The sequence below is a fragment of the Ochotona princeps genome, chromosome 4 (genome assembly GCF_030435755.1).
Source record: "Ochotona princeps isolate mOchPri1 chromosome 4, mOchPri1.hap1, whole genome shotgun sequence".
NCBI lineage: Eukaryota > Metazoa > Chordata > Mammalia > Lagomorpha > Ochotonidae > Ochotona > Ochotona princeps.
The window spans coordinates 5,726,169-5,737,702 of NC_080835.1; the positions used below are offsets into that span (position 1 = coordinate 5,726,169).

General features: G+C 54.0%; 1 long non-coding RNA gene across 1 annotated transcript; it reads right to left on the reverse strand.

Moving 5' to 3' along the window:
* Nucleotides 1–368: 368 nt before the first annotated feature.
* Nucleotides 369–1,637, reverse strand: LOC131480035 (uncharacterized). Its single transcript, XR_009245222.1, has 3 exons — nt 1,031–1,637; nt 722–898; nt 369–612 (listed from the first exon to the last, which is right to left on the reverse strand). It is a non-coding gene; the product is annotated as an uncharacterized LOC131480035 (long non-coding RNA).
* Nucleotides 1,638–11,534: the final 9,897 nt, after the last annotated feature.

The following is an 11,534-nucleotide window of genomic DNA, read 5'->3' on the forward strand; positions in this document are numbered from 1 at the left end:
TGACTTCCACCATGTCCCTGACTTGGAGCCAGGCCTTGCTGAGTGAGCCAGGATTGAAGGAACGGGGCTGAAGGGGCGTCTAACCCAGCAGCTGGGACACACCCTGAAATGCCACACCCCACATCAGCACTCTGACTCCTGCACCCCGGGAGGCAGCAGGGTCACTCGAGCCCATGGGTCCCTGTCACCCATGTGGGAGAGCTGGATGGAGGTCTTGGCTCCTGGCTTTGGCTGTCCCTATTGTGGCAGACATTTGCAAAAGAAATCAGCAATGGTAGATCTCACTTCCTCATTCTGACTTTCAAATAAATAAAATGAATTAAAATGACAGAAAATAAAAAGACTTGGTCTTGACTGAACTGATATGGTATTCCTGCCAATTGACTTGGGGTCTTTTTTAAAGGTCACGTGGAGCTTGGAGGTGGGGCCGTCCAGAAGTGACTAGATCCCATCAGGTCAGGAGAACGGAGCCTGGGGATTGAATCCTGGTGGGTTTCTGGGGAGCCCATGCACATGGAGGCTCATCTGCAGGTTCCTCGTCACTGGCCATGTGATGCTGTGGCCCTGGGCAGGAGGGAGGCGGGTGATGTGATGGCTCAAATCACTGGATTCCTGTATCACACGGAGACTCATTCCACGTGTTAGTTTCAACCCCAGCCCTGGCCCAGCCCCCAGAAGGAAATGCATTTTTAGAATATGAGAAACGTAAAATGGAACCAACTTCTTTTCTCTGGCAGGTGGCCTTCCTTGGATGTTTCATTACAGTAGTGACAAGCTGAGCGACCCAGGCAAGGGCACTGACCGGTGTGAGATCTCCCTCTGACCAGTGCCCCAGGGGGACATTGCAGTGCAGTCAGCAAAGACACGGTGCTGGGCTGGGACTTGTTCCAGATGGCAACTGCAAGTCCGTTCCACAGCAGCCTGCGTCCCCCCTTCCGCAGCCTGCAGCACAGCTTACAGATCACCTGCTATATAGCACATTTAACAATCATTTCTAGGAAGAACTTTGATTAATGTTTGTACCACTTACCAACTTAGTTAATTAAACTCCTTGAAACATTCGAAGCTGCAATCAGAATGCCTTCTACTGGGTTGTCAACGTTGTTCAATTATCTGACAAACATTCTCCAGCCCTTGCCTGATTCCTATAAATCAGATAACAACATTAAACATATAATTAGGGTGATTTCTAAATATTCAAAAACTGTTTACCAACTTGGTAAGATTTCAACTTGCAATCACAGGTAAAAATCAATGACTCAAGGACACATTTAAAATCAGAGCCACAGGCTGATGTTAATAGTCCAATAACTCAAATTCCCTTAGTTGTTCTATTTCCTTCAAGTGCCAGAGATCCCCAATTCTGAGCCCAGCTCAAAAATATAAATGCCAGCTTTCTGATCCACCTCATTGCCTCTTTACTCAGCTCTAAATTCCTCTGGGTTTCAAACTATCTCCTAAATGGACTCAGAGTTTCCTCTCCAGGGTATTCACACCCAGTAGGGTGAGTTTCCAGAACATTCTGTCATCCATCCCACGGATATAGAGCTGGCTAGCCCAGCCATAATCACCTGGAGCTGGGGTCAGTCCCTACTGGTATGAGGACTCAGCTCTCATGAAGCTGTCTCAGCTTCAGATGCAAGACCCAACCCCCAGGGCATAAGAGCCCACCCCCCCAACTCCACGGAGTGGTCTCCCAGTCTCTCAGAGCCATCTGGAACCACCTCGTTGGCTTAAACTCAGGTGAGACCCCATGAGAGAGTCAACCAGGGCAGGTGGCTGGGGTCCTGAGGTCTGTGCCATTTCTCCCCTTACGCCCAAGGGAACAAGGGAACCCAACGCAGACCCAGCTCACAGCAGGTTCCCCACAACCACTTTCCCCAAGTCCCCCTGGGCTTTCTGGAAGGATTTCAGCTCTGACCTATAACCCTCCCTCCTTCCCACACCCCCAGCCCTCCCCCCCACCTCCGGCAAGGAGAGCAGGTTGCTGAACAAGGAGCGAAGTGCCCAGGGCCTGAGCCCCTGGACCTGTCTCATCTGCCTCTCTGCACAAAGGATTCCACAGCTGCAACCAGACCTACACTCCTGCGGCAGGAAGGGTCACGCCACGTCACAGGTGGGCCTGGCCTTGTCACAGTGTCCTCTGTAGCAGCAGGGGACCTGCATGCGTGGCAGGGAGGAAGAGGCTCTGTGGCTGGCTTTGACCCGGGTGTGAAAGTCCCCGGGACTGTGTCCAGCGCCCACCTTGACTTTCAGCCAGCGAGACCCACCTGCCATGGGCATCCCCAGGCTCCCGCTACTTCTAAGCCCCTCACACGGGGTCCCCTGTTCCAGCACACTCCAGGGACGGAAGCAGGAAGTGGGAGTGGACACAGTTACCAGACAAGGAAGGAACTTTGAACTGACAGGGACAGCTCTGGATCCCGCATGCCGGCTCAGGCAACCGTGACGTGCCGCCGCCTGGAACTGGGGCCTCCAGTGGACGAGGTGGCCAGGCCAGCACTACCGAGGCAGGGTAATAAGCAAAGAACACGTGTCAGGAAGAGGGGCATATGTGCTCCCCCAGCTCTGCTGCTGGGTCCCACGGGCGCTGTTGAAGGAAGTCCTCTTGCCCAGCTGACAAGCGTGGATGCGCTCTGCAGGACTGGCCTGAGCAGGAAGACGCCAATGGCTGCTGTACTCAGTCCACTCGCAGGCCGACTCAGTGTCCCCTGCAACAGCCAGACCTGAGTCGAAGCCCACAGACTGAAGGCAAGAAAGGCTGATTTCTGGATTTTTCTGGAAGAACCCAGAAAAATCCACACTGGAGGAAGGCCTTTCCAATGCTCCTTCTGTGGCCCTGTGGCAGTGTGTGCCCCAGGGAGGAGTGCTAACCAGGATTTACAACATCCAAAGTGACACCAGTCTCAGGGGACCTGAAACACCATCGTGGTCCCCTCTGCAAGTGGCAGCCGTGGAGGCCAAGTGATTAGAAAGTCCCAGTCCACGTCCATGCTGGATCATCATCCTAACATCATGGCTTTAAAAAATTATTATTGGGCCTGGCACAGTAGCCTAGTGGCTAAAGTCCTCGCCTTACACGTGTCAGGATTCTATATGGGTACCAGTTCCTGTCCCAGCGGCCCTGCTTCCCATCCAGCTCCCTGCTTGTGGCCTTGGAAAGCAGTTGAGGAAGGCCCAAAGCCTTGGGACCCTGCACCCGCGTGGGAGACCCAGAAGAGGCTCCAGGTTCCTGGCTTCGGATCAGTGCAGCACCAGCCGTTGCAGTCACTTTGGGAGTGAATCAATGGATGGAAGATCTTCTTCTCTGTCTCTCTTCCTTTCTGTATATCAATTTCTAATAAAAAAATAATCTTTAATTAAAAATTATTATTATCTGGAATGCAGAAGTACAGAAAGAGCAGGAGAGATAGAGACAGAAAGATCTTCCCGCTGCTGGTTCACGCCCCAGATGGCTGCCAAGACCAGAAACCAGCAAGTAGGAAACCAGGAAACAGGAGCTTCTTCTGGGTCTCCCAAATGGGTGCAGGGATCCAAAAATTTTGGTCATCTTCAGCTGCTGTCTGAGGGGCAATCATGGAGTGGGATCTTCTGTACCACCTGCCAGTCAAGCCCTGGGAGGGCCGGAGCCGGGAGCTGCACAGGCAAGTGCTGTGTGTCCAGATATTGCCGCCCGAGGGACACCAGCTGGCCGCGTGGGTGCAAGGCCCCAGGGAGTCACCCGGGAGTATCTGGGAGGAGGGGGCTGAGAGAGGTTGGCAGGGAGCCAAGACACACACCCCCAAACAGGCAGGTGGTGGGGCAAGGACCTGTGGCAGGTGTCAGTGGTCAGTGTCCGGACCTGCCGCCCCGGAGAGACTCAGGGCCAAAGCAGGTGCACAGTCTGCAGCCTTACCATTCCCAGCACCTGCTCCCCAACCATCCCTGCCTCCTGGCAACATGGGACAACTGGGCTGGGTGGCACTAGAGCCAGAATAAGAGACCACGTGTGATGTAGGGTACAGACAAAATCGCGCCTAAGAGGTGATTTTTGTTCTGAATTGAAATTTACACGCAAGCTTCCAAGTACCCATTTGCAAATATTTTTCGCTTGAGAATATCACAATTTCCCCAGCGTTTCACGACTCCTCTCTGGAGTCACAGAAGGCAAAGTGGGGAAGTGGCCATCTGCCAACCGGGAAAACTGTGAGCGCCGGCAGCCGAGGCACACGCTCATCTCAGGCACTGCCATGGGCCCGAGCCCAACAGCGGCTGTGAATATCCCGGTTCCAGAGATTTGCTCCTCTTTGCCAAAACACTCCGCACCGTCAGAACACAGACGTGCACTGAGACTGGTAGCTCGTCGAGCTGAAGAGGTGGGTGGGCATGAGAGGAAGGGAGATGAATGCTAATGAGGTCTAAGAGTTGACTCTGGGGGCCAAACCATGCTAGGTGAGCGTGAAAGCTGGACACTTCTTGGATGCGGAGGGGCAGCCACACCACCAATCCGCACCCAACCAAGGGCACCGTGGAAGCTGGGACGTTTGGATGTGCAGCTGGGCTCCCTCTTGGCCCAGTGTAGCCCCTGGGATGCTGGTGAGAGAACCAGGACTTCTCTCTGGAACCTCCAGGCTCCCCATTTCCTCCATCATTGTGGAAAGAAGTTCCCAGAAGCCGCTTTGGGTATGGCGACTCTGCCGGGAGGTGGAACACTAAGCCGGCAGGGGTCCAAGCACTTGGGCCTTCCCCAACGGTGTGTAGGTGTATTAGCAGGGAGCTGGATTGGAAGTGGAGCAACCGGGACTTAAAAAGGCGTCCTTATGGGATACCAGCATAGGACCACAGAGGCTTAACCCGCCTTCACCATGGCGCTGGCCCCAGGCTTGCACTTCCTCAGTACAAGCCAGGAGCCTCCCGGGGACAAAGCAGAGCTCCAGACCCACTGTACTCTCATGCACTGGTCTTTGGGAGCCAGCACCCCTCCAATCTGCAGTAGTGCTAACAGTTGTCTGCCCCCTCAGTCAGCCTGACCCTGTCTGATCCCATAGACCAGCATTCAGGGCACAAGCCCGCTCCCCTACCCCACTCAGGTGCTCCTGCGCCACCTGCTGTAACCTGAGCTCCAGCTCCTGCCTGCTCAAGAAAGCCTCATGCAGGCTAACAGGTTACAGCAAAAGAGATGGCAGAGCTGCCCAGGAGGACCCCCATGGGGCAAGGGCTCAGGGAGGGGTGCCAAGCGCTTCCCTGCTGGGAGCCCCCAAGAGGGCTGGGTCCCCAAAGATGTTTCACTCTGTCCTGTTGATGGAGCCTTCATTGCAAGGTCATGATCGCAGCAAGCATACCCATGGTCCAACCTAACTACACAGGAGACTCTGCCAGATGCCAGCAAGGCAGCCCGCCTGCATTCTCCCCAGGCCCCTTGCACAGCCTCCTTCCTCCTAGATGTAGGCAGGGCCCCTTGGGGACTGGGGGTGTGGTCCTTGATTGGCCTGCCCTGGGGAAGGGAGCAAAATGCGCATGCTTGGTAAGCCAGGCTGAAGCTCCTGCCTTGGACCAGCCCAACTCCTGCTGTGGCTGCCACTTGGGGAGTGAACCAGCAGATGAAAGATCTATCTCTCTCATCTTTTAAATTAATAAAAGAAATGTTTAAAAAGAAAGAAAAAAATGTTCTGGAGACAGATGTCAGCATAAGTTTCACACCAGAGCTCAAAAATGGTTAAAAATGGTCCATTTTGGGTTCTGGAAATTCTAGAAATTTCTGGAAATTTCTACCAGTAGAAAACAACACTAAATGTTAAGAGATTTCTTTGGCATATAAAATGTGTGCATAATGCATACTACTCTTCCGGATTCCTCTCAGTGCAAGGGGATATTTTCGGATATTTTCGGATATTTCCTGAGCTTTTTTCAACCTACCCTTAGAACACCCAGTTAACCTGCCATGCCCAGACCCGCGGGAGCACAGGGAGGACTACACAGCCCAGCCGCCAGCACTGCTCCAGCCAGAATCCCAGACCCAGAACCAGCAAGACAACAGCAGGAACTGCCACTCAGGAACACCCACGGAGCAGATGACCTGGACCCTTCCACACAGTCAGGTCGTGATGGTCAAGGGAAGACAGAGACACGGTCACAGACAGACAGACTGAGAGACGTGCAGCTTGAGGACAAGCTGGGGCGCTGGACTGGATCCTGATGACACTGTCAACGCTGTGAAAGAGGTCCTGCCCGGGGAGGTGGTGACCAGGGCTTGCAGGTGCATCCGTCCTGAAGCAGCAGCAGGTGCTCTGGGATTTGATGAAGCAACACATTGCTTCTTTGTTCCCTGGTGATTCAAAATGGGGGAAAGCACTTTGTCCTCCTCTCACCAAATTTTCTGGAGTCAGAAATTCTTTGCAAACTAAAATGATCTTTCTGGACCCGGCGCGGTAGCCTAGTGGCTAAAGTCCTCACCTTACATGTGCCAGAATCCCACATGTCCCGGCTGCCCTACTTCCCATCCAGCTCCCTGCTTGTGGCCTGGAAAAGCAGTCGAGGACGGCCCAAAGCCTTGGGACCCTGCACCTGCATGGGAGACCAGGAAGAGGTTCCTGGCTTGGGATCAGCTAGTTCCAGCCATTGCAGCCGCTTGGGAAGTGAACCAGAAAATGGAAGATCTTTCTGTCTCTCCTCTCCGTAAATCTGCCTTTGCAACAAAAATATATAAATCTTTTTAAAAAATTATCTTTCCTCCTGAAAAGTACAGTGGGATGATGGGTAAAGGCAGGGAGGTGTCCAAACTCGGGCAAGGCTCACCGGTGACCATGAAGCAGCAATCCTAAAGGCGGGATTCAGACCTTAGCAAGACAGAAGCACACGAGCTGTTGGGATGGCATAGCAAGCTAACCTCCACCTGCAGTGCCCACATCCCACAAACTCCCTGCTCGTGGCCTGGAAAAACAACAAGGATGGCCTAGGGTCTCGGGACCCTGAAGTCACACGGGAGACCTGGAAGAAGCCTTGGACCAGCCCGGTTCTGGCCATGGTAACCATTTGGGAGTGAGCCAGTGGGTAGACATTCTCTCTCAGTCTCCTCCCCTCTCTCTGTGCGGCCCTCTCAAGGAAAATAAATAAATCTGAAAAAAAAAAAAAGTACGAAAGCCCAGATACCGGTTGCACATGGATTAGACGGGTTATGCAATAATTAAGCTTCTAAGTCCCTTAACTACCATCAAGAGAGAAGATGGCTTTTAAATTTCCACTTGTTATTTCAAAAAAGCGTATGAAAAAATTGGGAGTCGCCACAGAAGGAATATACAAGTGAGGAGGTAAAGGGAAAGCAAAAACTAGGCCCAAAAGGACAAGAGGGGGCGTGGAGGAGGAGACCCAGGGCAGGCAGGCGGGACCAAGGTCGGAACCAAGGCCCTGCGGCCTGAGGCGTTGAATTTGAAACTGCGACAGCAGGCACAGCACCTAATGGAGAAAAACAGCCAGTTAGCAATCAAAGAGACCAGCGAGAAACCTTGGCCCTGAAACTGTGTCATGGCTCTGTACAAACCAAAGCCGTTGGGAATGACAACACAGCCAGTGTGCGGCACAATGCGTGAGAGACAGAGGGAGGTTTCTCATCTGCTGCTTCACTCCTCAAATGGCTACCATGGCCAGTCTGAGGCCAGGAGCCTGGAGCTTCTTCCAGGTGTCCCATGAGAGTGCAGGACCCCCAAGGACCTAGGCCAGTAGCTGCTGCTTTCCAGGCACGTCAGCAGGGAGCCGGGGCTCCAACCAGTGCCCACCTGGGATACTGGCACTGCAGGTGAAGGCTGCCACAGTGCTAGCCCTAAAAAGTTCATTTTTCCCCAACATTATTGGACCTTCATTCCTGTTCTTGGCCATTAAAACAGCCTTGAGAAAATTATAAAAGCAGAGATTTTTACAGCCCTCATTGTTCAAGCAAAATTAGGACCAATAAGCACAAATGATAACAAACAAACAAAGCCTAATTCGTTTACAATTTGCTTACACTTACCTCCCAAACCCACGAGACAGTAGCTATTTCCTCCCCAAATCTGGGTGCACTCTCCAAGAAACATGGTGCATTTATTTACTTTAAAATGTTTTGGCTATTAACGTAGAAAAACGGAGAGCTAACATCGTGTATTCCTCATCACAAATGGGGGAAGGAAAGCAAACTTGTTCAGGAGAAACTGAGCAGAGGAAATGAACACAGATTTAAAAGCAAGGCAGGTGGAGGAGGAGGGGGCAGGACTGCCACTCGAGGGACCGAGGGACCGGGGGACCCGCCAGGAGAAGCTGTGGAACAAGCCCAAGGGATCCCAGCGGGTGTTCTAAGAGCCCTCCGGCTCAAGAATGTTCTAGAGGGAGGGTGGGGTAGAGGAGGGCCAGTGGGGGCGTGGTTCTCCAACCATACTCGTGGTGTCTGTCCCCTGCTGCGAGGTGGTGGTCGCTGTACCTTGAGGCTCCATCCCCTGAGACCGCTGCCCATTCAGCTGCTCCCTCCCTCCCTCCCGGGGGTTGGGTGGTGGTGGTTTTAATTAGTGAGTTAATTAATTCATTCATGCATTTGAAAGGCAGAGAGGCGGTGAGGAGGGAGGGAGATTCTTTCTCTGTTGATTCATTCCCCCAAATGCCTGGGTAAAGTTAGGACAGGTCAGGTGAAATCCAAGGAGCCCATGACTCCCACTGGGGGCTTGGATCGCCACCTGCTGCTTTCCCAGGACGCAAGCAGGGAGTGGACTGGAAGTGGGGCACGGGTTCTCCTACAGGATGTGCGTGCAGGCTGCACCCCTGCGCTGCCCCAGGGTTCCGGACCTGTGAACAGATGCCTCCTAACCCAGTGACTGAGGCTGCCCCAACTTGGAGGACACAGGGGAACCTGGGGGACACAGGGTGGACCTGGGGGACACGGGGGACCCGGGGGACACGGGGGACGGGGGGGGGACCTGGGAGCCAATCCCCTTGGGAAGGCCGTCCATGTGCGGGGAAGTGGAGACTCACAGCAGAGGCACCTGCGTGTCCTGCAGGGCAAGAGGACTGTGGGCCGAGTCACCTGCCCCAAGTGGCCCACAGTGCTCTCCATTTCAGAGTCCAGCACACCGATGGCTGTCAACCTCATATCCCGAGGCTTCAACAAAAGCCCCAAATCTAATTAAAATCCACCAGCCACAAAGCCAGTGCCACCCCTGGGGACCTGTCCATTCCCTGGCCCAAAAGACCATACTCCCCTCCACAGTGTGGGGCTGAGCCGACTCCAACCTGGCCCTGTGGTTCCGGCCGTTTCTCTGTGCCGTAGACTGCAGCTCACATCTGTTGTGGTCATCAGCCACCTGGGAGACTTCCAGCCAGGTGGCCCCAGTCCCAGCCTGTTCTCAGTGCTCAGTGCCCAGGGCACCCACAGAGGACTCTGGGTGTCCCAGCGAGACAGGAAGTCCCAGTGCTCCTGCGTGCCCTGCTGTGCCTTCGTGGGCATCAGGGATGACCACGCGCTTTGAGCGTTGCTGTGAGTCTGGTTTATTCCACACACCTCCTGCCTCAACAGGCAGGCTCCACCAGCTGCGGACAGAGCCACCTGCCCCTGGCAAGCACTCACTTCCCACTGGGCTTCCCACTGGAAGCCCCTACAGGGCTTCCTGCTGACACCAAGCCAGACAAATCCAGTCCAGAAAGACCAGTGTCCCACGACCAAGCATCCAAGCTCCGGTTACATCCCAGCTGCTCCCTGGATCCTGCTCCCTGTTCATGCATTTGCGAGGCAGCAGAGGAGAGCCAAGAGTTTGGGCACTGCCTGTCCCGCCACGTGGGAGGCCCTGATGCAATTCCTGGTTCCTGGCTTCAGACTTGCGTAGTTCTGGTGGTTGCAGCCATATGCAGAGCGTACCAGCAGGTAGAAGATCGATCTCTCTCTCTCTCTCTCTCTCTCTCTCATTCTCTTCTTTCTCTCATTGCTTTTCAAATACATTTTTTTAACTGAATAAATACATAGACCTTCCAGGGTCCACTGTGACAGCAACCTCAGTAACTGTAACAGACCACCCCACCATCTCCTGCAGAGAGGGGCTGGGGTGACAGACACCCCGGGTGGTACCTGTCTCTTTTCCCTCAGAAAGCACCCAGGAGCACAGCCTGTCTGCCTGCCTTTCTTGCTCACACTGGGGCTTCCTGGTCTCATGTGGGCATTTGCCACGCCTGACTCTCGGAGGGAGAGGCAGACAGCAGGGGAAACTGGCCATCCCCACATCTGCTGCTGACTTAGCACTGCAGGCCAGCACATGCCCACAGCCAGACCCTGGCCTCCCAGGAGGTGACTGCTTGGCTGCGGAGCCTGTGAGCAGGTGGTCCAAGTGAGGGTCAGTCACAACCCTTTTCAGGTGTCCTTTAGAAGAAGAAAATATCTGGGGCCTGGAGTGATAGCCTTGTGGCTAAAGTCCTCACCTTGCACGTGCTGGAATCTCACAGGGGTACCGGTTCGTGTTCTGGCTGCTCCACCTCCCATCCAGCTCCCTGCTGGTGGCCTGGGAAAGCAGTCGAGGATCGGCCCAGAGCCTTGGGACCCTGCACCCACGTGGGAGACCAAGAAGCTCCTGGCTTCAGATCGGCTTATCTCCAGCTGTTGCGGTCACTTGGGGAATGGACCAGCAGATGGAAGATCTTTCTCTCTGTGTCTCCTTCTCTCTGCATATCTGCCTTTCCAATAAAAATAAACAAATCTTTAAAAAGAAGAAGAATCATCACCTCTGGGCCCTCAGATGGCCTGGAGAACTCACTCACAGATGTGTGGCCACCTGGAAGCCAAGGGGAGAGGCCTCAGAAACAATCAAACCTGCTGCTGCCTTGAACTTGGAGTCATGCACCTGCTGACCCATTAGCCTGCAGCCTCAGGTCTCCCATCCACTAACAGGGACAGCTTCCTTCCCCCTTGAGCTTTCAAGGTCAATGCCAAGTGTCCAAGGTAAGGCACAAAGCACTAAGTGCTTGGGAGAGGTAGGGGCCCTGGTGTCCACTGTCCACATCACCTGCAGGGAGGGGAGGGGCCGAGCTGGGCATTGCCAGAGCAGCTGCCCATGAAGACATGGGTGCTTGGGTCCGTGCACCCACATGGGAGACCAGAAGAAGTTCCTGGCTCCTGGCTTCAGCTTGGCCACGCCTGGGCCATTTTGGCTGTCTGGTGGGTGAGCCCCAGATGGAAGATTCTCTCTCTATAACTCTGCCTTTCAATTAAAAATAAATATGTTAAAAAAAAACATGGATGCACATTAAAAAAATGACTCACCTGTGGATGTGAGAGCGAGGGCACAGGAGTCAGACAAGATGGCGTTGCCCAGTGTAAGTTCATTTTAGAAGCTCCCGCACCAGAACTGCCGCTGAGAAGGGCTCTGCTGAGATGCCACCCGTGCCTGCATGCACCGCGCTGTCTGGGGATGGCCCCAAATTTAACCACATAACTCCTCCTCTGTGCCTCATGGCGCACAGCCTGAAGGTGACTTCACACCATTCTGACTGAGCGTCTGTGTGCTGACTGCCACCTGTCGCAGCAGGTGGGCTGTGGAGTCATCCGCCTG